Source organism: Arvicanthis niloticus, chromosome 24 (genome assembly GCF_011762505.2).
Source record: "Arvicanthis niloticus isolate mArvNil1 chromosome 24, mArvNil1.pat.X, whole genome shotgun sequence".
Classification (NCBI taxonomy): domain Eukaryota; kingdom Metazoa; phylum Chordata; class Mammalia; order Rodentia; family Muridae; genus Arvicanthis; species Arvicanthis niloticus.
This window is the reverse complement of record NC_133432.1, coordinates 25,526,121-25,551,765: the sequence shown is the minus strand read 5'-3', so window position 1 is coordinate 25,551,765 and position 25,645 is coordinate 25,526,121. Positions and strand designations below refer to the sequence as shown.

Sequence of the window (25,645 nt, the reverse complement as noted above, 5' to 3'; positions counted from 1 at the left end):
ATTATCAACTGTAATCTGCAAAGGGATCTCCAAGATAGCCACCATCTTTAGTAAATGTGCAATCTTAGAACCAGACAGTTCAGAATTCAAGGTAAAAGCTCCTTGAAATTCTGAACATGTATCAGCTGTATAATGTATTAACACATGTATATACTTTAAATTTGCAAACCGTGCAAATGCAATATATAAGTGACTTGTGACATTGCTCTAAGATGACTTTAAATGTAAAGTGTACTATTAACACAGCAGATGTCTCTTTATCTAGGAATTTAATAGGCTGCCATTCTGCAATCTTATCAAAAGGTGGCAGTTTAGGCTTTAGATTGCATCCCTCAGAAAATCTTTTATTCTTCAGAGGATTTTCCAATCCCATTTTTATTGCCCCCCCCCCAGCATTTATTTTTTTCCTTCTATGTTTTCTTCTTCTGTTCTGTCTTTAAAAGGACATGTAAAATTGTAATTATTACTGAAAAGAACAATTATTTGTATATTGATCAGTGAGACAGAATCATAGGGGATCCGAATGCTTGCGTCATTGTGTTTCCATTTCTAACATAGAAAATAGTTTTCTTTTAAATCTCTAGGTCTCTCCTTGAGGACTTCTCAAGTATCTTACAAAGTCTTTTGACTTTTCTGCTTTTCCAGCTGTTTCCACATGTCTGTAACTGTTGTCCACCAAGTCTTTCTGCCCCTACTGCAATTCTGTGGTTGCAGGCTCTTTGAGCTGCTCAGCTAGGCAGTTGAGCAGGCTAGTGGCTTCTGGCTCTGCACTGTCGCTCACAGGGAAGAGGTGGAAGGAGCTGGTGCTAGCTTGTCCACCCTGACAAGCCTCCTCACAGCTGCTGACTTTCACTCTCAGTCACTTGATGGCAGTTCCAGGCCCACATGCTAGGTCTACCTAGCATCTCTGCCCACTCTGGGAAGGTGCTCTGGGCTGCAGTTTGCTGCTGCTACCTGTTCTGGTTCCAGAACATTGCAGAATTTTTGCACAGGCACATGCTGGTTTTCCATGAGCAGAGGCTGCTCAGTTCCTCTTCCTTGCCTGGGAAGTGCACTGAGGCTTTTGGTTCAGTTTCTCTTAAAAGGAACCACTTTGTGCCCAGCTTGGAAATTGCTCTGGGACGTGTTGGTTCCCACTTTTCCACCCAGGGCTCTTCTAATACCTGAATCCTTTTTTTCTAAGTGTGGAGTTTTAGCTAAGTTTAGATTACATACCTACCACAAGGGGCATCTTTTGTAAGTGTTAAAACTTTCTATGTCTGGTCTGCCCCAGCTTTGGAATGACATGTAGATTTGTTCATTTACAAGGCTATAACCTTAGCTTAGGCTTGCTTCACAACCAGTTCTTAATGTATAGTAACCCATTTATACTGTTCCAGTTCTGTTATGTTCCTAGTTACCTCTCCTCAGCTTCATATGTCCAACTTCCTCAGCTTCTGGGTAGTGAATCTCCCTCACCTATTTTTCAGAGTTCCTATCTGTTTATCAGAATTCTCACTTTCTACTTCCTGCTTATTGCTAATAGGCTATCAGCTTTTTATTGACAGGTGATGCTTTTACACAGTCCACAAGAGACTATTCCTACATAGTGGGATCTGTCTGTTTGGACAAAAAAGCCAAGGCCCATTGGGAGGTCCGACAAGTTGAGCTAAGACGCCTGTGTCCACTCCCATCCTCTGCTCTCTACACAGGTGGTAGGGCCAGGTGGAGTACAGGAGGGCCAGGGCAGAGACCACTAAGAGGACATCTGAAGTAAAGAGAAGTGATGGCAGACTGTGGCCAGGTGGATAAGGGACCTGAGGGTCTCTCTGGTTGTGTGGTACAGGAGCTTTGCCATAAAGGTCCAGTGGCGGAGGAATCTCATTAGGTCCATAAATGAATAAAAGGGTTTGCACCCCGTAGCTAGGGGCTGCATGTCCTGCAATGCAAGGCTTGGACGTGGGACTTGGTCAGAGTAGGGTCATAGGCCCTGGGCTGAGTTGGACACTCAAATACATAGTAGCAGGAGAGCACAACTGAGCTTCAGATTGAGAGCCTTGGTAATCTAGGGAACCAATATAGTTTAGGAGTAATGCAGTGTTTCATTGGGACAGGAACAAGGAAAGGCTGCTGAGTAAAATGTCATCTATATAATAAAAAGTGGGTAGGATTAAAGAAAAGTGTTCTTTACATCCAGGACAGTAAAGTGTGGAGAAAAGTTAGAGAGGAGGGTGTAGGGGTTTGTTCAACTGCAGAAGCATAAATAATAATTCAGCCCAACTCCACAATGAGAGAGTCACACCAGGCAGCAAATCTCATGAAAGAGATTTATTGGAGGGTGTAAAGTGTGTGCAGAGTGGAACAGCTCTTGAGTGGTGTTTCACGAAGCCAGTAGACAGGGGCTTGCAGGTAAGAGCTCTGGCTGATCTTCTAGAGGTCATGAGCTCAGTTCCCAGCAACCACATGGTGGCTCACAGCCATCTGTAATGGGATTCGATGCCTTCTTCTGGTGTGTCATTGACAGCATGCTCACATACATAAAATGAATGAATCTTTAAAAAAAAAAAATAAAGCCTTTACTGCAGTGCTGGTTTCTTGAAATTTTCAAGAAGGCTTGCATCTAGGACTATGGAAAATGCTTCTGGTACCACAAGGCTCCACGAACATATCTCTCTGGCCTTAGGATTTCCATATTTTCTCTATCATGGGAAATACTTCATCACATCAAAAGGAATTCCAAGTTAGAGAGACCTATGACATGAAACTTAACCAAAGGGAAGCCACCTTCTTTTGGGAAGAAGTCCTTGAAGCAACTTCCTGGATGGTAACAGGAGACCCCTAAAACCCCCATAATTGGACTTGGGTTGCCTATTTTGCCCACCGCCAAGAAAGCCAGAAAGGAAACCCCCTCCCTTTTTTTCTGTTTATTACAGCTGCTGTTGGCCAATGTTTGGGCCCTTTTAAGCCAGGGTCCACCAAGGTTGCTTCATCCTCTCCATCAGATATCTGATGATGATGAGTGTCCTGAGGACTGTTGTGTCGAAGACCTTATAGCTCTAGAAAAGGCCATGGAGGACATTTGCAAAATGATTCCTTCCTGAGTCCTGGTGCACACTCTGGCCCCACCCAGTCTGCCCTGGTCACCCACTTGCCTCCTACATTGTACCTCAGGACAGTCTTCCCTCTAGCCCTCCTTCTACTACCCAGCAGCTCTATTACCTCTGGGACTCTGCAGTGGGTCTAGAGATCCAGGCATTTCTGGTTAATGTCTACCAACCCAGGTTAAGTCTCCTAGTTGGTGTCCCTGTCAAGCTGAGACTCTCAAGTAGGATGGTGTCTACAATCTTGGACTAAATCCCACCTCCAGAATCAAATTGAATCACCACATTAAACATGCCCGGATTAGTGAAATATCTGTTCTTCCTCTCTGGGCCACCCATTCTTCCTACAACGGAGACTCCTCAGAGATGAATGCCTCCAGCAAGTCAGGTCGATTCAGGGCCAAGATGATGGGGCTATTGAAGAGCTTTTCAGCTAGAGAGATATCTCCATGGAGCCTAGCAGGCAGCCCAGCTAGCAGGGTATTGTGATCATATGCACCTCTGTACACATCAAGCCTGGGACAGAATCACCCTGCCCTCCTCTGTCAAAAGCCAGAAGAGACTCTAACTTTATTCTTAGAACTGAAACAAGCTTGAAAAAATAAATTTATAACCATGCATCTAAATACCTCCTCTTTTTAAAAGCCATGTGGGGAGAGTATGACTTCTGAGTGCAGGCTCCCCTGCCGAGGCCTCAAAGATGAACACTAGGAAGGATGGATTGTGGCCACTCCGGATATTGGGACAGCATACCATCAGGCTGCTTCTGTTGCCCAGTCCTTTGTAGCAGTGATAAAAAACAAGTGACTTGCTTTAAATGTGTCAAAAAAAAAAGGGGGGGGGGAACACTTGAAGGTGAGTGCCTCTACCAGAAGTGCCACCACTCCAAGACAGTCTGTATCCGGTAACATAGAGGCTTCCACTGGAGGAGAAGTTGCCACTCCCATTACGACAAGGATGGCAAGCCATTAAACTTAAAATGGGGCAGCCCCCATTAGTAAGAGGTAAAACGTCAATAGAGACTTTATGGATTTCTAGCATCTCAGAAGGCTCCCACCCAAAGATAACCATGGAAAACACGTGACAAACCATTCAAATGCCTTATTGATACTGGAGCAGATAGAACAATATTAAGACAACAAGAGGTCCCACAAGACCTGGAACCAATTTCCTAGGCCTCAGCTTGTAGGCATAAAAGGTTGTTCTCATGCCCTTACCACCAAAAAAAGCCTACAAATGGGAGGACTCTGAAAGGTCTACAGGCATGATGCACCCTCTTACAGGAAACATTGCCACTAATGTTATAGAAAGAGATATTCTGGAGGCTCTGGAAGTTACTCTCACTAGTCACCCAAAGGAAAATTACAATAGGCTAAATGATTATACCAGTAATAATAATTATACTCATAAAAACTTTAAAAACCCTCCCCTGGGTTACCCCCAATTCTAAGGGCCACTGTAAAATATAAAACTCTCTGACTCAACTGACTCTCCAAGTAGCCTAACTGGGTTGAATAGTGGACTCTATCAAGGGAAAACTTGAAGTGCTCACACAGTAAGAAAACAACTGCAGCTATACCATAGTTGCCCTTCCCACAATACATGGAAACCTGTGTCCGCTATTAAACAGAGGTCAGTGAGATGGAGACTGCTACAGGACGGACGGACAATAAAACCATGTAAGTTTGGGGGTCTTCTCAAAGAGGGTTAATCCTTGTCTCCACCTTTCCCACCAGCGTCCCTCTCTTAGCAATAAACACAAAAGATTGCTTTTTTTCTGTCCCCCTTCACTCGAAGAACTGCCAACACTTTGCATTCTCAATAACCTCTATTTGTTAATAGAGGCTGGCCTTGTGAGTGGACAGTTCTCCCACAAGGGATGGCAAACAGTCCACCGTCTGCCAGGAGACTATTGCCATAGCATTAAGGCCCTACTTACACAAAGGTCTCCATATTTATCTTTATATGGATGGTATCTTTCTTGGTGAAGGGAAGACTCTTCCACCTCCCCTTCCCATCGTAAGGATCAGTTAATACCTTATCTATCCGCCCTAGGATTTAAAATAGCTCCTCACAAAATATAGCTTATTCCACCCATCACATTCTTGGAAATGGAAACTTTCCTTACTTTAGTACACACCCTCTAAAACCCACTCTTCCATTCCCTCAAACCTTAACTTTCACTTCCCTCGAAAGCTTTTGGAAACCTTAATTAGCTTCAACTGTTGTTTTCTCTTCCCACCAGTACCCTACAGCCTCTCTTTGATCTCATAAATGGTGGTACAAACGTTTTCTCCTGTGAGCTTTCTCTCCTGAGGCAGTTGAGGCTTTAGGCATCATCAGTGCAGCCCTGCATTGTGCATAGTGAAAGCCATGGCATTCACTAGGTATGATCCAACAATGCTCTACAGCTTCTCATTTTTAACTGCTCCCCCCCCCACTCTTCTGGGAGCACTGTATCAGCCCCAGGGATTGCTGAGATGGCTTCATACCCCAGTGGATGATGAACCTAAAATTCTAACTGAGGTTGATGAACTCACTGTTGTGACTAGAAGTGACAAGGACAGAGCCCTGCAAACCTTAGGAGAAGAACTCAACATCCTTGTCACTCCCTTTTTCTCTCCAGTATTCAATGGCTATTCAGAAATCACTTCCACTTTGCTGATAGCCTGATAGAGTTCCTGGGACGAACTGATAATCATTACTCTAACAAAGGATGGGTTTCTATCCTACCTTTGTTATGGTTGCTATCCCTCTGGCTCTTTGCAAAGAAACCCTGAGTGTTTACTGTGAGGAAAGAAGGGAGCCATGACTGTAATATACTACTCCCTTGGGGATGAGCACCACCCCCCATTATTTGATTCATAGAGTTGCCCCATCACTCCCTCCAATATAAGGACTATATGCTGTTTATCTCTCAAAGGAGTCAGTGGGCCCTTACCACATGATAGTTACAAAACATTTTGTCCTTTTAATCTGTTGTAACTTCCTTTGCCTTCTAGGACCCTCTTCCAGGTCCCATCTTGCGTGTTTTATAACATCACTGCCACCAAGCCTCTCCTCCCCCAACTCTTCTCCAGTGCAGTAACATCATCTGTCCCTGCACTTACCCCCTCCCTCTAAGATTTTGTTCCCCATAATGATTACTCCACAGGTCTACCTGAAGAAATCACATGGCAGCTAGGAGGAGACCAGAGAGATCTTCATCCCCTGCCTGTTGGATTTGGCCTGGCCATCTCAACAGGAGCAACAGGGGCCACCAAGGTGGCCGTGGCACAAACACACCTAGCTGATGACTTCTAGAACACACTTGACCAGACCATGGCTTTCACCTCTACACAGCAGATAACTTCTCTTTCAGGGTTGGGTACCTTACCAGAAGCTGGTATTTCTATCTGTCAGGGGAAGACTTTTTCATTGAGCACCTTAAACGTCTTGTTCATTCAGCACATCTCTTGGAGGAGCTTGAGGCTATTTTCTGATCTATTAAGTACACACAATTTCTTGTCTATTTGTTTGTTTCAAGACAGGGTTTCTCTGTGTAGCCCTGGCTGTTCTGGAACTCACTCTGTAGACCAGGCTGGCCTCGAACTCAAAGATTCACCTCCCTTTCCTCCAGAGTGCTTGGACTAAAGGTGTGTGCCACCACTGCCTAGCTAAGTGTGTCTGATTTTAAACAAATTTCGTTTTTGATTGCTTGCTTGAAACTTAACTTTGATACCGTCACAGAAGGGTAAAGCTTGTCCCCGTAAAGGAGTTACATTTGTACTTAGCATGACTATGAGCAGAGTTCTGAGCACATTAAAGAGCTTTCCATTCATAAGATGATTGACCACTAAGTTGTGTTGGGTTGTAGCTGAGCATGGGTCCGTTGTTGGGGTGAATTGTGGGTCCTGAGTCTGCCCCGGCAAGAGGCTAGGGCTGTGGCTCAGAGAGGCAGAGGTGCAGGAGTTTGACTGTGTTCACTTCACACTGGTGCTGGGTGGACGTTGGGCTGTGTGAAGCCATGGGACTCGGCTCCAGGGGTGGGGGACACAGTCCGAGGTCCTACAGGGAGCCAGAGCTCTTGGGTTGGGGGTCCTCAGGCCAAAAGGCAGTTGAGAACCAGTTGATTCTCAGGCCCCTGGGCTCTCAGGTGCCACTGAGATGCTGCGGAAGGGTTGAGACTGAAGTGGGGCATACAGGCTAGATCAGACGCAGCAAAGCGGGGAGTGGGAGAAGCTCTGGCTGTGTCCCTCTGGGATGAGAGTTCTGGTCACAGCCACTTGCTTGACTGGGTCACAGCTGGCTTGGCTTGCTTGCTTGAGTTGGTGTCCATGGCTAGAAACGTAGAGAGGTCGTCTGTGGGAGATTGGACGGCTGTTCGGTAGTTGAAAACCTTTTCCGTGGTTCCCCACAGCGGGTCCCAAAGAAGAGAAATAGGCTATGGTTTTAAGATATTTATTGTCATGGCAAAAAATGGATGAAAACTATACCCCCAGTATTTTCAGAGAGGGCCTGAGGTTTTTACAAGGAGGAGGGTCTAGGAAGGAATGTTTAATTGGCTATGTCCCTCTGGCCTTTAGGTATCTCATTAACACGGAGATCTGTCTTGAGGCTCTGTGGCCTCTAGTCATGCCCTCTACCTGTGGAGGAGCTACCGGGTGTTGTCCTACTTGCCTGAAAGTCACTGAGCTGACCAATGGAGGTCCTGTGTCAGGAGCCTGGGGTCTGGGAGTGTGGCGAAATGCATGCTGTCCCTTGCAGGGAAACCTGCAGGGTCTCTGGTGATTTCCAGTCAGTGCTCAACCAGAAACCATGCTGTCCTTTCACAGTCCTACATTCTTGCATATCTTAATTATCTGTAGCAGTTTACAAGACATAGCTTTTATATGAATAGAATTATACAGTTCTATACATAGTAGGTTTGAGCCTTAAAATTTGAATTGAAGATTTAATTGAAGATGTTTTAGCATCAAAATAAACTTTAAACCATAAATGCAGTCTACAGAGAGTCTAGGAACTTTATTTTTATGATCCTCTCATAGGGACATGTTACAGTTTTTTATGATTCATTTATCTGAACAGCTAAGGCTTAACAAAGTCATCAACGACAAAGAGGCCAGGCATATGTATTTACATCAGTTTCTGCCTGAATCGACTTTACAGCCTTTTGAATTTATAAACCTTAATCATTAAGCATACATACATCATTAGTTTTATTTTTTATAAACAAGAATTGGTTCCAAGTTACCTATACACTATGCTGTAGCAGATATGTCAGGCCTTTTTGTTACAAGTTTTAAGCTTTTTGTTAGAGATTTTTTTTTAACCACACCCAGTAAATTTACTAATTCTGATATACACAGAGTTTAAACAGTGATTTTAAGATTTTTTTTTTTTGAGAGCAAAAAGTAAAGATAGCATAGAGGTATGTGACTTTGGAGAGTGGAGAGTAGAGAAAGCTTAGAGATGAGAAACTCTGGGGACTGTGATCTGCTTGGACAGTCGCAGAAGTGTCTACAATCACAGATCTCTTGGAAATTGAGTGTGCCCTTTTTTGGCCATTGAACTATACTGAGGTCAAGCTGGTTGCTCTAAAACAGTGAGGCTTTAAGGAAATTTCTGAATCTGAGAGGGGAAGAGTCTAGAGAAGGCAGGTGAAGAGTCTTAATTCTAAGTGGGAAAAGCCCATGGTTAGATACAGTGAGTGAGCCAAGAGACAGCAGGCAGTAAAGAAGGACTTCTGAAGCAGCAAAGAAGAGATGAGAGAGGCTTAGAGGAAAGGGTGGCAAATAGGAACTCCTGTTTCAGTAGAGGAAGAAGGGTAGCTGCCTTAGCAGAGAGAGGCATCACAGTGGAGGAGCATACAGCAGACTCCAGCTTGCCAGTGAGGTGGAAAGAGCCTTTCCATGTAGTGGGTGCCCAGAAGGGCACAGCAGGTTCCAGCAGCAGAGCAGTTAGAGGACAGTTAGTGAGCAGGTGAGGAGAGACCGTGGTAAGGGCAGGTGGAGGAGAGAGCAGCTACAGAGTCAGACTCTAGACTTAGAAGTCAAATGCAGTCCATGGCAGGAGCCAACGGAAACAAGTGATAGAAACTACAGTCAGATCAGCAGCTTGGTTCAGTTAGGAGAGAACAGGCTGCTTGGAAAGAGGGTCCGTTCGTGTTCCTCCCGGGTCTCAGCACCAGATTATATTTATATAATATATATAGGAACACAGTAAAGAAGCCGTCTACATGGCTGCTCCATTGTTGGGGGAAGGTTTTTATTGTGCATAACTGAGAAAGAAACTGTCCAAAGACATCTAGAGGACTATTTTACACAGCAGCACTTACTGGCCACTCCCAGCCTGGTGCAGCAGCTAGTACAGGCATCCTGGCTCTCCTGCATGAGAACATAGCACTCTGCTCTAGAACATTCTCTTCTAGTGTGTCAGCCCTTCCTGGTTACTGAAAGGAGGGATGGGGGAAGACAGACTGAGATCAGGAGTCTGCCATTCACAGACAAGATAAGGAAGGCCTGAGCATAGAACGTGGTGTGGAGAGGACGGGGACAGCCAGACACAAAGTCTCACAGTTGCTGATGGAGTGGAGCAGATGAGAGAGGCAGTAGAGGAGGCCCCACGTCAGCAGCTTTGCTAGCTGGCCTCTCACAGCTCACCACAGCCATGTTGACTTTGTAGCTTTGGAATGTGAGATATTACAGGACATGACCGTAGAGGTGACTGGCAGAGATTTACTTGGAGGGGAATCAGAGAAGAAGCATGATTGGTGAGAGAAAGGGGGCCAGAGTGCATGCAGATGCAGGGCTGGGGGGAGGGGCTGTCACCCAAAACAGGAAACTCAGGCCGCATAACCTGAGTTCAGTCACTAGGATTCACATAGTAGAAAGAGAAAACCAACTCCTGAAAGTTGTCCTCTGACCTCCACATGTGCACTATAGACACGTACAGCCACTCACACAACATACACATGCACAGAATAAGCAGATGTAAAACTGAAAAATGTAAAAGACCTGGGGAACAGAATTGGGCTTGCAGGGGCTCCTGTAGAGTTGGTCCCAGGACATCCACAGACTTCAACAACTGTAGATGTGCCACCACTTCCACCGGGAGCTCTGACAGCACAGACAGTGAGTACTGTCTACAGCAGCACAGCCTTCCCATCACAGCAAGTATTGCCAACAGGTTCATGCATGAGAACCACACTGAATGACTGAAAAAGAAATTGTTTGTTTCAAGACAGGGTTTCTCTGTGTAGCCCTGGCTGACCTGGAGTTCACTCTGTAGACCAGGATGGCCTCAAACTCAGAAATCCTCCTGCCTCTGCCTCCCAAGTGCTGGGATTGAAGGTGTGCACCACCACTGCCACCTGGTGCGTGTGCACGTGCATACACACACGCACACACACACACACACACACTATTAAAGTTGAGTGTTATAAGTAACATCACAGGCCACACCCATAGCTGTTCTTAGTTAAATGCTGCCACTCCCAGGTTGGACACCCTTGAGGGAGGATTGAAGTCAAATGTCTAAAAAGGACTAAGTGATAGTGGCAAGAGGGATGGTGGGGACAAGGGCCAGACTGTCCGGTCTGGGGAGAATGGGGGACACTTGACTGGCATTGCTGGGACCATACTCTGAAGGCAGAGCATGCCCAATGCACAGCTCTGGGTCCCTCCTAGACATGGCAACCCAGAGATCAGAGGCCCTTGGGAGCCCAGGGTAGGCTCCCATGTGACTGCAGCTGGCTGTGGGTCCCAGCAGTAGGGTGTTCTCAAGATGTAACCATGAGAATGTGAAGATGATAACTAGTAGCACATTAGATGGTATGACTCTTACCTTGAAACTGCCATGTGGAAGTTGGACCTTAAGCTTCAGCTGCTGGAAGAAGGGTGGTAGGATGATGTTGTGAGAAGGGGGTAGTGGATGCTTGCATGTGATGCCGATGTAAAGGATGTTTCAGCCACCATCCCCCAGGCTGATGACTGACTCAGAAGAGGAGGCTAGGATCTTGGTGACCCATGCCGACGCATAGCACCAAAGGAGGGCAGAGGGCCCAGAGGACCAGCGAGTGAGGTGCAAAAGTGACATCAGAGAATGCTAGATCATACTGGAGAGGCAAGTGGAGGAGACCTGGTAGGGACGGAGGGTCAGCCTCAGAAGCATCTGGCCAGAGCACAGTATCAGTGATGGGCTCCATCTCCTACAGTGAGGTGATGCGGGGTGCCCAAGGTGTTAGTTTTGTTCAGGTGTAAGGCATTCTAGGGAAGAGCTGGTTAAGCAGCCTCATGAAAGGTCTGAATCTGCCCTGTGTGTGTGTGTGTGTGTGTGTGTGTGTGTGTGCACACGCGCGCGTGCATGCGTGTTTGTGTGTGTGTGCACATGGCGTCTACACCAGAGAGTGATGTCAAATATCTTTCTCAGTGACTCTCCACTTTATGTTTTGAGACAGTGTTTCTCACTGAAGCTGGAGCTCACTAATGGCTAGATTGGCTGGCCTTTGAGCCCCCAGAGACCTGCCTGTCTCTGGGCTCCAACACTGAGATTGCAGGTGTGTCACATGCCTAAGTGTTTATGTGGATACTTGGGAATCAAAGACAGGTCCTCATGCCTAGTGGCAGGTGATTTCCCCACCAGGCCTCCCCAGCCCTACATCTCTCCACTAGGGCTTTGGAGCAGGAGCTATAGCTTTCATCTGTGGGGTGTGGGTTTTTTGAGACAGTGTCTTGTCATATAGTCCAGGTTACCCTTAAACCTGCGATCCTCTCTCAGCCTTGAAAGTGTTCAGATTACGGCATACACCACCATATCCAGCATCACTATGCTTTCAAAAGACTGACCTTTAATGGTTCCAGAAGCTTCTCATTAATGAGGTTCACATCAGTCTGAGGACCGAGTGGCTGTCGCAGAACCATAGGGAAGTGCTGGAAGGGCAGCCACCCTGGAGCTGAATTCTGCTTCCTAGCCCTGATCTCAGCCCTTTGTCCTCCGGTTCCATGTGTTGTAAGCATCCCAGGTCTGCAGCCTGCACTGGAGGTGGCAGCACTGTCTGGCTGCTCCATCCTGTCTCTGTTCCACGTTCACACTCTTCTTCAGTTACTGCTCATTGTGTGGGTGACAACTGTGGACACTGATGGTATCACTCCATCAATTTCTGTTTCACACTGGCCTGGGCCTTTTCTGGAGGGAGGCCGTGGGAATAGCTTGCTTAGGTTCAGCTGGAGTCTGCCCTCGGACCGGGCTGTGTCTCTTCCATTGTCTTTTGGGTCTCTGGCTGCAAACACTCACATCTGTGATGTGCACACTGGGTTTTCATAGTGAAACAGGAGCGATTCTCTTCTGACTCCTTCTCTGTCAGGCTAAGTAAGACGTTACTTCTTATCGGTTCCAGTTGGTAAATTCAACTCATTGAGCCACACAAAAGGCCTGGTGTGACAGGGATCTTGCCACCTGAGTACTCAGAGCACACTGAAGCTAAGGCATCTGACACAGGGCAGACAAACCTGTCTCTGTACCGGCTTCCCAAAGGGGAAGGGTCTGGCGTGCTGCCAGCATGCACTCAGGAGCTGCCTTTGACGTCTAGCAGCCAGCCAGCTGCTCAGTACACTCACCTTTTGGGTTTGGGGGAAAATAGTCCATGTTTAATATTTTGAACCAACATTCCAAAAAGGGACAGTAAGTCTTCCCAGGCCCGGAGACTGCCCTGCAGAGGCAACCAGCACTGATAGTCCTTGTGACTTTTATTGAAGCTTTGGGTAAATTTTGTAAATGTTAAATGTATATTTATTTTCTCTACAAATACATTATATACTAGAATATTTGTAAATGTATTTTGGGTATAAGTCAGCACATGAGAACCACCTCATATTTTCATGCCATGAGTATTACCATATCCTTTTGTGTGTTTCTAAAGATTCAATTATTGTAGAAAAGGGAAAACACAAAAAGATGTGATTATTTAATTTATATATGTACACTTGTCTGTGTAGGTGCATGTACACATGTACGCCGAGACACAGGAGTGCTGCTTGTCCTCCCATCTCTCTCTGTCCATTGCTTTGAAGCAGAGTCTTTACCTGAAGCCAGGGCTCTTGTTTTGTCAGTGAGCCTGGAAGCTAGCCAGCCCTAGGGGCTCCCTGCTGTCTCTACCCTGCTCAGAGCTAGGGTCCTAGGTGTGCACAGGCCACCTAGCTTGTTGTATGGATATCTGTAAGAATGTTTTGCCGGGTGTTTTTCAGACTCGGGTTCTCCAAGGATATGTTGAGCTGCATTGCTTGAGTGTGTGATGTCTTCCCAGGCTGGAAGGTAGTTGAAGGTTGAAGTTGGTGATAGTGTTTATGTTGTCTCTTGCAGCAACTCACCCAGGTGTCAGGGTTAATGACATGGGTTGAGATACAGAGGATTTCTCCTTGTCTTCTGGTGCCACGTCCTATGGCTTTACCTAGGGCCTGTAGGAGAAAGCACAGATGCAGGGCCTCAGCTCTAATTAAAAAGTGGCATAGGGTCCAGCCATTGATTGGGCCCTTGAGGGAGTTTATATAAACCATTGGTTTGGGTTCAGCTCCTTGTTTATTATGTTTTACCACAGGTGTTATGGAAATTGAGAGGAACTATTTATAAAAATTTAAAGTATAAACTGCTTTAAATTCATAAAAGTTTTAAAATATAATCAAGTTACTCTTGAGCAGTCAGTCCCTTAGTTTTCCTTTTTTTGCTTATGTATTTGATTTTTGAGTAATAACTGAGGGCATTAATTATGACTTGTGCTGAGACTTATGGGAATGCCACGAGAGACAGGAATTTCCCAAAGTTGGCAAAAGGAATAAAAGTTTTACATACGTAAGCAGAACACTGTTTGTTTCCATCTGCTTGGAGACTCCTGTTAGAGAGAAAGCAGTGTCTGCAAACAGCTTGTGCAGACTCATGTGTCTGAGCCATAGAAGAGATAACGTATGGAGAGGTATCAGTGCAAACATGAACAAAGCTAAAGCAACCTAAAGAACTTACGTGGGTTACATCCATTTGCCAAGGATGATTAGGACAAGGACCACAGGAATCGACTCCTTGGGAGGGTGGACCAGGACTGACAGTCTGGACAGTTGTTGAGCTCTAAATCTGTGTCATTGAAATTGTTTGCATAGAGCTTTGACTTCTTGATAAAAGGAGTAAGCAGCAGTAGCAGCAGCTGCTAAAACAAGACAGGACTCCCCCATGTGTGATGTATTTGCTCCACAGGGTAAAAATGGCTACTCTCTGTAGTGAGAATCTGACTTCTTTAAAAACATAGAAATATAGGAATATGTTTTGTTTTAATCCTAGGTAGGGGACATGGGGCTGCTTCACATTGTCCACAGCAGGTGACTGTCATTTACCTCAGGCCCTAGCATTGCCATGATTCTGCCAGCTGCAGTTTCTGCAGTTGTGTGATGCTTGGAATTCTGAGGACGTTTTACAGAGTATATACATGCTAGGACCCTAGAAGAGGGCTGTTAATAGGTTGGTTGTTGTTGGTTGTGGTTTGTTAAGTAGTCATATGCAGGGGGTTGGGGGGAGGAAGGAAGAAGAAGAAGAGAAAGAGGAGGAGGAAGAAATAATAGATATCCTAACAGTAAAGATCAAACTTGCCCCAAGGAACTGTACACCCTTAGTCAGCAGGAAGTAGTCTAATGATAATTCACTGCCCCCTGACTTAATTCAGAGATCTCTGTCATTTCCCCTCTATTCTTTTTCTTATCTAGCATTAGGAAGTTGAAAGGGTGGGAGGAAAGGGATAGAGAAGGGTGGAAGAGAGAGTCCACAGAGTAGGAAAACCCAGCTCTAAGTACTGTGAAGTGTATATACTGAGAGGGGAAGGCCTGTGTGGGAAGTGATAGGATCCCTTATAGAACTTTTATATGAAGAAAAGGAAAGCTCTGTCTTTAAAACAGTATAAATATTTGATTTTCTGAGATGTATACTTCTGTTCCCATGGTTGCAGAGCAAGTGTTCCGAATCCTGAGCATCCTGCAGATGGCCTTCCCATCGGCCGTCCCAGCCCCTTTGTTACCGTCAGAGTCTGTTCTGTAGCTGTCTTCTGCAGTGTTCTCCTCTGCAATCTTTGCCACTTCTTGGTTTGTTTTTTGTTAGTTTAGATTCTGTTGCTGCGATAAAAATCATGATCAAGAAGGAAGGGTTTATTTGGGTAAGAGTCCATCCCCATCACAGCAGTGTGGTAGCCAGCAGGCATGGTGACTCCAACAGCTGAGAACTCACCTCAAACTACAAGCAGGGAGTAGAGAGAATGAACTGGCAATGGCACATGGCTTTGAAACCTCAAAGCTCATCTCCGTTAACATACTTTCTCCTGCAAGGCCACACCTCCTCAACCTCCCAAATAAGGCCACCAACTACTCAAAAGGGACCAAGTACTCAGATCTCTTGAGCCTAGATCTCATTTATACATCAGTTTTGTTTTGTCTTTGAAATGTGGTCTCACCATGTAGCCCAGACTAGCCTAGAGCTCAGAGATCTGCCTATCTCTGTCTCCCAAGTACTAACTTTAAAGGGTTGTGCCACCATGCCCCACATCTGCCTTTTTTTTTTTTTTTTTTTTTTTGAGACAAGATATGTCACTGAACCTGGAGTTATCAATTTGGCTAGGCTGGCTGCTTAGCTAGTCTCAGGCACTCCACCCATCTGCACCTCCCCAGCTCTGGGTTACAAATATATATGTACCACTAACCTGCATTGTAGTGGTTGTTTTGTTGTTTTATTTTTGTGGGTAGTGGTGGGGGTTGTTTTATGTCTTGGTGCTAAGGATCAAACAGGTCCTTATGCTTATGGGGTAAATGCTATCCACTGATTTCTCTCAGGCCTCTTGCTTTAGCTACCTGAGAGTTGTCAGTCAGCTGTATTATGTCAGCAGCTTTGAAGGATGCACTGGACATCTGCATCCTGAGCTGGACTCTTTCCTGCTCCAGATTAACATCCTTGTTTTATTCAGAACTTGTCTGTGACTCTCTCTCTGCCCTTGGGGATCATAGGCCAATATTGGACCAAGAGGGCAGTGGGGGCAGAGACGACCAACTGGTTCAGAAGCCATATGAGTACGTGTGGTGAATGATCACATCAGGACCAACTATGGGGAATCAGATCAACTTTTCTTGGGGTGATTCAAGACTTATATAATTTGAGGGATAAGAAATAGAAACATCCAGGATGGGCAAAGGTCATTCACTGAAGGCTTAGGTTACCAACATGCCTCATTAGCACGGGGAAGCCTTGTAGCAGTCTCGGGCTCAAGCTGAAGAGAAACAGAGTTAATCCTGTAATCTAAGGCTACATGACATTCCCCAGTTAGAGGCATGTGGGGGGGTTGAATTCCCCAGACAAGGTCAGGGAAGGAGAAGCCCTGCCAGTGAAGAGAGTCCTCCATTACATACTGAACTCCAGAAGGCTGTTCGGTCAGTGATGGACTTGGACCTTAGTTAGCAGGGTTTTCCCACACTTGTCCTCCCTGATCAGTGGTGATAGACGAAACCACAGGTCTATCTTCTGGTCCTGCAATGGAGCCATTGCCCTCTGACATTGACCATGGTGCTGGCTTTGAGTTTAGACATTCTTTTCAACATCAATTTAAAGAAATTATTTCACCAAGGGCTTTTATGGAAAGTATTACCAACTACCTTCTAGCACAAAGGCCCTTTCTCCCTCCTCCCCATTTGACTCACTATGGTTTATGCAGTTGCTCTGACGTGGCAGGAATAGATGTGCTGCTCCTCTGTGCAGGAAGCTGCTTCCCTGAGACAGTGTTGCATTCCCTAAGCGGCTGCTTGATGGGATGCTCAGCTAAGACAGGCAGTGTGTAGCAGCTCTTCCATGCGCAGTGCTTCAGACAACTGTGTCTGTACGCCAGCTCAGCTCCCTCCATCCTGTGTAGAAGGAGGGGAGCCAAGCCTCTGTACAGATGTGCATTGACTGTCTGCATAGGAAGATGGGTGATCATGGAGAAGTTGTCCTGTACCTCTAGTGTGAATGGTAACATTGTGAGAGGCTCTGACCATGCAAGGGGTCTCAGTAGCCACTGAAAAGCGGATGCCATGGGTGGCCTTAGGGGTACCATTCCATCTTGAAATAGTTTAAAGGCATATACGCTGGAGAGATGGCTCAGCGGTTAAGAGCACTGACTGATCTTCCAGAGGTCCTGAGTTCAATTCCCAGCAACCAAATGGTGGCTCACAACCATCTGTAATGGGATCCAATGCCCTCTTCTGGTGTGTCTAAAGATAGCTACAGTGTGCTCATATAGATAAAATAAATAAATCTTTGGGAAAAAAAAAAAAAAAGACATGTGCTCCTTGAAAAAACAGTTGGAAATAGCAAATGCCTTGAAGAACTACCCACATCAGTGCTTTAGATACTCAGCCTTAGCAAACAGCCCAAGAACCCATGCAAAAAAGCCAGGTGATCACTGAACACCAGGCCAGCTGATAAGACAGCCTGGGTCAAAAGGCAAGGCAGGACTAGGCATGATGGAGCAGTCCTTTATCCCAGCACTTGGGAAGCAGAGGCAGGTGAATCTCTGTACATTGAAGGCCGGCCTGGTCTAGTAAGAACCTGTCTAAAAAAAGAAAACACAGCCCAAGTTGGGCAGCCTCTTAGGAATGACCCTTAAGGTTGGCCTCAGGCTCCGTACAACCAAGAAAAGACATTGAGGGCTAAAGATGGCTCAGTTGCTTTTCTAGAAGTCCCTGGCTCAATTCCTAGTACCCACCTGACAGCTGACAGCTGCCTGTAACTCCTGTTTGAAGAGATCTGGACTTTGCAGGCACTTCATGCACATGCTGCACAGACACAGGCAGGCAGAACACCTGTACACATAAAATAAAAAGACATTTTTAAAAAGAAAAAAAATCTAACCAATTGGAAGCCCAACTGGAAAATTTTTGGACCTGACATTCTGAGGTTGGAGCCTACATATTTTGTTGTTGTTTCTGTGTTCATGGTTCTGGTTTCCTGAAGCCACCAAGGAGGCTGTACTTAACAGCATTCGGCTCACTGTGTCACCTGTCAGGGAACTATGCCTGTTCCCTGGACCACAGACCCATGTGGGTCCTGACTTCCTCTCTACTTGTGTGTGATACCACATTCTGGCCTTCCTGGTAGCTACTTTCTTCTGAGACTGCAGGTCCTGTCGTATGCCTTACACTGTGTTCCATTCCTAGGGTCTCAGCTACTGCAAGCAAGACTGGACTCCTCCATCGTACTGTGGCTGGGCATGGATGGAGCTCCCTAGTGCAGACTGCTGCAGCCACCCTGGAAGACAGCAGCACCCTGCCAGCCCGCCAGACTGTTCTACAGGTTCATACACAGTAGCATAGGGTAGTCCCCGACAGCAGAAAAGTACTCTGGAAAGTAGTGTGTGTGTGTGTGTGTGTGTGTGTGTGTGTGTGTGTGTGTGTGTGTGTGTATGTATGTGAAGGAGTGTGAGTGTGTGTGTGTGTGTGTGTGTGTGTGTGTGTGAGAGAGAGAGAGAGAGAGAGAGAGAGAGAGAGAGAGAGAGAGAGAGAGACTGAGACTGTCAGTTCTTGGCTTACCCCCCCCCCAGCTTCACCCCCACCTCCTTTCCAACTGCTGATGTCAGGAGGTCAGTGCTGATAGAAAGGCTTTGTATATTCAGTTGGTTTTTTTTTGTTTTTTTTTTTTTTTTTTTTGAAGAGAATTATGTTACCATTGTTTTTGTTGTAAATAAAACACATTCTTGTCCTAGCAGTATTCATTGTGTGAATTGGGCTTAACTCCTGAAGTCCATGGTCGGGCAGAGGAAGCCATTTGCAGAGAGCAGCAAGAGTGGGAACTGGGTCTGTTTACTAGAGCCACGGACTCTCCATGCACCTGGACAAGGAGCACACTTGACATCTCTGTGGGAGCTGTGGCCAGGCAAGTTAATTGGAAACTGAAAGCCAATTAGTCTTAGCGTCCTGTACTTCCTCTTGGGGCTGAAGCAGAGCACCCTTCTTCCCTCTCAGATACCTCCCAGCTGTTCTGTTCCCAGCAGAATACACACGGGGCAGGGGCTTTCACACAGCACTCACCCTGCCCCCAGGCCTCCTTGTCAACCTGAATACCCCTTCACATGGTTGTTGCTGGCCCTGGACCCCTTGCCTGGCCATCCTTCAGGAATGCTGTCTGCTGCTGTCCTGCCTTTCTCCCCACCACAGCCAGTTACCCTTCTCTCCTGCTTCCCCATCTTCCCTCTGAGCTCAACCAGAGCAATCTGCAAGTGAAAGTCCATGCCTCGTGGTCCTCTACCTAGTTGTGCTTCTCAGGAAGAGGGCGGCTTTGAAACAGAGTCTCCCTTTATAGATCAGGCTGGCCTACAACTCAGTATGTGTATCAGTTGGTCTAGTGCTAATGATCCTTCTGCCTCAGCTGTAAGTTCTGGGATTCCAGGCTGCCCCACCACAATGTCTCTATTTGGATGGGATTGTTGGTCTTTGCTAGGTCTCAGGTGTCCAAATATCCAGAAATGAGTGCAGGGTCTGAACTATAGGATTTCTGTTGATGAGATAAAAGCCCCATTCCTTGGGGGCCAGGGGGGACTTGTGAGACCAGGTCCCATCTGCCAAAAGGAGCCATTTCTCTTACAGATGGCTACCTGTGGTTACACATCAAAGCCCATGCCTCTCTATAACATCCTGTCCTTCTCACATCCCCTGCCCAAGACTCCCTCCAGCCATGGCTTCCCTCCCACTAGCTACTTACCCTTCTTATAACCTAGGTGTTTCTCAGGACACTATCTCTGGCTAGCCTCTTCTCTCTCATTCTCACTGTGTGTCTGTGTGTCTCTGTCTCTGTGTGTGTGTGTATCTCTCTCTCTCTGTCTTCTCTCTCTGTCTCTCTCTGTCTCTCTCTCTCTCTGTCTCTCTCTCTCTCTCTCTCTCTCTCTCTCTCTCTCTCTCTCTTCCTCCCTCCCTCTCTCTCTCTCTTTCTCCCCACTATTTCCTCCCTCTTCTCTAGACCTGGCCATGTCTACTCTGCTGTTATGCTCAGTCTACTTTCTCTGTGCTCTGGACACTTATCAGATGCCTCTGGTATTCTCATGTGTGTCAAACTTTACTCTGACCAGCCAATGGAACAGTCATGTCAAGTATACTGTTCCCCCCTTGCATGCAAAGTCTTGATTGGCAGTTTGCCTGGATTTAGAATCACCTAGGAGCCTGCATGTACACACAGAATAAATGTTTTTTTTTTTTAAATGGGGGGGGGGGAGCAGGTATGGTGACACTTGCCTTTAATCCTAGTGCTTAGGAGCCAGAGGCGGGCAGGTGTCTTGGAGTTTGAGGCCAGCCTAGTCTACCTGGTGAGTTCCAGGCCAGCCAGGGTTATATAGTGAGGCCCCGTTTCAAAAAGGATGGCTCAGTAGTTAAAGGTGAGTGCTGCTCTTTCAGAAGACCCAAGTTCACTTCCCATCACCCATGGCAGCTCACGACTACCTGTCACTCCAGCTCCCAGGGAACCAACACCATCTTCCGGCTTCTGCAGGTACCTAACACTCAGGTGTGCGCGCACGCGCGCGCGCGCGCACACACACACACACACACACACACACAAAGTAAATGTTTTAAATATAAGACACTCAATACAACCCAGCATGGCCACTTCTAGGATTCTTTTAAAACAGTGACACAGGGCTAAAAGGATGCGCATCCTGTACCATTGTTGCCATTTGGATGTAAGGATGCTCACCCTGCACCATTGTTACTATTTGAATGTGCCCTTTGGGTGAAAAAGCGCCTGTGTTGATGTCTCCGTCCCCAGCTGGGGCACTCCTGAGAGCAGAGTAGATCAAGAGGGCACCAAGTCATCCTTGTCAACCCAGGGATGAGTTCATAGCTGAATAGCTTATACCAAGTGAGGCCTGGTAGGAGGATATCCCCCACTGGGACTAGCTTGGCCCTGTCTCTTCCTCTTGTTCTTTCTGGCCACCATGAGGTGAGCAGCTTGGCTGCATCCTGCCGTCCAGCCGCCACCTGCTTACCTCTCCCTAGGCCCAGCTGACCATGTACTAAAACCTCTGGAATATGAACAAGGGTAAGCCATTTTTTTTATGTCAGGTGTCTTGTCACAGTAGCTAGCTTAACTATGGCTGGGGACTCAAGAAAGCAGAACATTTCAAGTTCTTCCAAGGAACGGGGAAAAGAAATCAAAGCATGGCTACCCCAGGGACGTTTCATCTGTTAAAGAATAAGGGAGAGGTCTCAGGTCACTGATACAGCTGGGTGCGTGGTATGTGGCACCTGCTAGTGGTGCCCACAGCAGTTGTCCTCACACAAACGCTTCAGTAAGCACTGCAAGCTCCCACATGTCTCCCTGCCTGACATTAGCTACTCCTCTGATATCTGAATAGGAGAGCATGCAAGGCCATCCAACACAGTCAAGGTGATCTTGTTACAATTCATGAACCAAAACTGAATTTTCTCTTTTAGTTTCCTGTGTTGTTTGTTGTTTGCTGTTTGAGACAGGATCTTGCTATGTAATCGTCCAGAATGGCCTTGAATTCCTGGATTCTAGGCAGGGGCTCTACCACTGAGCCACGCCCCCAGCCCCTCACTGGGGGATTCTAGGCAGGGGCTCTACCACTGAGCCACGCCCCCAGCCCCTCACTGGGGGATTCTAGGCAGGGGCTCTACCACTGAGCCACGCCCCCGCAGCCCCTCACTGGGGATTCTAGGCAGGGGCTCTACCACTGAGCCACGCCCCCAGCCCCTCCCTGGGGTATTCTAGGCAGGGGCTCTACCACTGAGCCACGCCCCCAGCCCCTCACTGGGGGTTCTAGGCAACTTTTCTGTTACTAAGTTGTATGTCAGGCATTTATTTATTTATTTATTTAAACTCTCTGTTGCTTAGGGTCTCCTAAGTTGCCTAGTCAGGCCTGGATCTCATTCTGTAGCCAAAATAGGCCTTGAACTTGAAATCTTCCTGCCTCAGCCCTCCCAGTATTAGGGATGACAGGCGTGCCCCACGATTTTCAGCTGTATTCCCTTCTCAGGTAAGGGCATTGATCTCCCCTGTCTAACTTGCAGCACAGACGATCAAGCTATGTACACCTGCTTCACCATGTTGTCTCCATTCACCTGTCCTTTCCCATGCTTCATATGGTCTTCATATGTGTTCTTGTGAAATGTGCTCATGTGGATGCCACAGAGTCAGACTCCCTGTGAGTAATGTGGGAACAGGTAATGGATGGCTCTTGCCACCTCTGGGAAGCCATGGGCCTGGGTTCTGCTGCACTCCTCCTTCAGCTCAGCCGGCCACCCTTGTGTGACCAACAGCAGGAGGATCCACACTCACCTAGGACGGAAAAGGCTGCCTTAGAAAGAATCAGAAGCTTCCAGAACCATCTTCCTAGTCAGACACAGCAGGATGATCCCCTCCCAGGGTCTGCCCTAGCCACAATGGAGTGAATACCCAGGGTTACTTCAGAATCAGCCTCTGAGTCTGAGGGAAGGAAGGGCTTGTATCAGGTGGCACAGGTGGGCTCAAAGTGAGTACAAGTGCTTAGTGTTGAGCATCTGCTCATGCTCGCTGGTGTTCTACACTGAAGCACACCCCGGCCCTCAGATCCCATCACTCCACCAGTTGCTGGTTTGGTTTGGTTTGGTTTGGTTTGGTTTGGTTTGGTTTGGTTGTTTTTGTCCACTGCTGAGCACTGAAGTCCAGGACCTTGTGCATGTCGGGAAAGACCTGCAGCTAAGCCACACACCCAGCCCTTCTTTGTGTTTTTATATTAAAAGAGGGTCTCACTTGCCCAGGGTAGCCTCAAGCTTGCTCCACTCCCACCCCAGTCTTGCTTGTCTCTTTCGGGTTTGTTGTTGTTTGGCTGGTTGGTTTTTTGTTTGTTTTTGTTTTGTTTTGTTTTTTGTTTGTTTGTTTTTGGAGACAGGGTTTTTCTGTGTAGCCCTGGCTGTCCTGGAACTCATTCTGTAGACCAGGCTGGTCTCGAACTCAGAAATACACCTGCCTCTGCCTCCCAAGTGCTGGGATTAAAGGTGTGTGCCGCCACTGCCCAGCACTTGCCTCTTTCAAAAACGAAATTTGAGGGACTGTGAGCTAGCACAGGGTATCAGCACATGTGGTCAAGCCTGGTCATCTGAGTTCCAGCCACAGGGTCAGCATGGTGGAAACAATTCCTGCAAGTTGTCCTCTGCCCTGCAACATGGGATGTACACAACACACACACACACACACACACACACCACGGAAATAAGGATTTGAGCTCTGGGGACCTTGTCCACAAGGATTAAGCTGGCTCATGCGGAACACATCAGGCGATAGGGGGCGACATAGCCCACGTCAGGCCCACGTCAGGCCCAGCCATTGGCCCCTGGGACACTCAGTACTTCAGGTGGTACATTGCTGACAGTGGGGCCATGGTCAAGAATGTAATAGCCACACTCCTGGAGTGGAACAGGTTCTCAGCACACAGTTCCAGGATCAGGAAGGGGACCCAGGTAGCAATAGAGGCAGGCAACACACAGGGTACAATGTGTATCCTGACTGCACAGACTTAAAACACACACAGGGGCTCGTTCCTCCAGAACTCTGGAGAAATTTTTTTAAGACAGGGTCTTAGTATATAGCCCTGACTGTCCTGAAAGTCACTCTGTAGACCGGGCTAGCCTCGAACTCATAGATATGCCTGTGCCTGCCTCCTGAGTGCTGACATTAAAGGCATGTGCCACCACCATCTGGCTAGTGACTCTTTAAAAAAAAAAAAAAAAAAAAAAATCTCACTCTGGCTGGCCTCAGTCTCAGAGAGATCCACCTCCCTCTCTTCCCAGAGTGCTGAGTTTAAAGGTTTATGTCACCACACGCAGCTCCATCATATTTCTTGAGACAGGGTCTCTCACTGAAACTAAAGTTCGTGGCTTTGGGTAGATTGGCTGGCAAATTCCTGGGATTTGCTTCTCTCTGCCTCCCCCATGCTGGGGTTACAGCCACAAGCCACCATGCCTGACTTTTTAACACAAGTTCTGGAATCAAACTTGGGTCCTCATCACCGTGTGGCAAGCACTTGGCATACCGAGCCTCTTTCTAGGGAAAGTCCCTCGTTGTTCGTGAGACCCCGTGGTTAAAGCCCTGGCTTGAAAAGCCCCAACGAACCAGCCATGGCCATCTTCCCATACAGTTACAGAAAATGTCAGGAGAAAGCAGAGAGCCAAGTTTTGTATCTGAAAGAGAGACAGATGAAGGGGTCTAGGGACCCCAAGACTGTTTGGAGGGTACTGACATGAACATTAAGTTTAATCTGAGGAAGAATCGCTGTGGGTTACAGGCATTCGTAGTTAAGCAGACCTGGTCAGAGCATAGTCTGGTTGATGATTGTCTCAGCTCTGTGAGGTGGTCCTCAGAAGTCATTGTTCGAGGGGACACACTGGTTCAGGTGACTGCTTCTGCTTGGAAGCTGATATCCTAAGTGATCTGTCTTCAAAGCTCTGCTGTCCCTGGAATCCAAGGTGTCTGCAGACTTGGGGCAGTGATGGAGAGCTCAGATCGCTTTTGGAGGGTCTAGAGTGGGTATCATAGAAGCCAACAGTAAGATGCCTCCATACCTACTCACTCAGCCTAGGTCTCAGCAAGGCTCTTTTCACTGTTAACTCCTTATGGGTACTGCTGAAATGGGGGGAATTCAAGTTCAAGACCTGCCTTGATAGGAGAACAAGTTCAAGGGTAGCCTGAGTAACTTATCAAGCCCCTGTCTGGAGGGTGGTGGTGCACGCCTTTAATCCCAGCACTCAGGGAGGAAGAGGTAAGCAGATCTCTGTGAGTTTGAGATCAGCCTGGTCTACAGAGTGAGTTCTAAGACAGCCAGGACTACACAGAGAAGCCCTGTCTCAAAAAAACATTAAATAAATAAATAAATATCCTGTTTCAAAGAAAAGAGAGAAGAGACAGTGGATGCACAGCTTGGTGGTACCTCAGAATCCAGTGGTCCTCGGTGAAGAGCTGGGGGTAGGGGCAAGGGTGGAGGCATGGTTCGGTGACAGAGTTACTGCCTGTCATGTAGAAGGCCCCAAGTTCAATCCCCAATACAACCAAAGTAATAATAACTATGATAATTTTTGTATGAGACAGGGCCTCATTAGATAGCCTTAGGTGGCTTCCTATGTACACCAAATTGCCTACAGAGCTCCACCTGCCTCTGCCTCTCAAATGCTGCTATTTAAGTCCACCATACCTAACTATGATGCTTTTTAAAATGATTTTTAATGTATATGAGTGTTTTGCTTACATGTATGTGTTTGCCCTGTGTTTGTGAGCACCATGTGTGTGCCTGGTGCCCACAGCAGCTTGACCAGAGTATTGGATCCACAGAAACTGGAATTACAGATGTCATGAGCTATCATGTGGGTCCTGGGAATGGAACCCAGGTCCTTTGGAAGAGCATCCAGTGTTGCTATCTGCCAAGCACCTCTCCAGCCCCTTCAGTGATAATTATTAAAGGAACCCCCGCCACATGGACAAGATGGAGTGGCAGTACACAGCAGGTAGCCTGGACTGAGACCAGTCTGCACTGACGTGCCCTGTAGAAGAAACGT

The 25,645-nt window shown here is 47.0% G+C and overlaps 1 protein-coding gene across 1 annotated transcript in view; it reads left to right on the top strand.

The window, feature by feature from the left end:
• The window catches only part of Fkbp6 (FKBP prolyl isomerase family member 6 (inactive)), an 82,014-nt gene extending 63,197 nt beyond the window's left edge, over positions 1-18,817 (top strand). Inside the window, exon 9 of the mRNA XM_076923167.1 lies at positions 18,269-18,817. The gene's annotated coding sequence lies outside the window, so the exon portion shown is untranslated. The remainder of the gene's footprint in view (positions 1-18,268) is intronic.
• Positions 18,818-25,645: the final 6,828 nt, after the last annotated feature.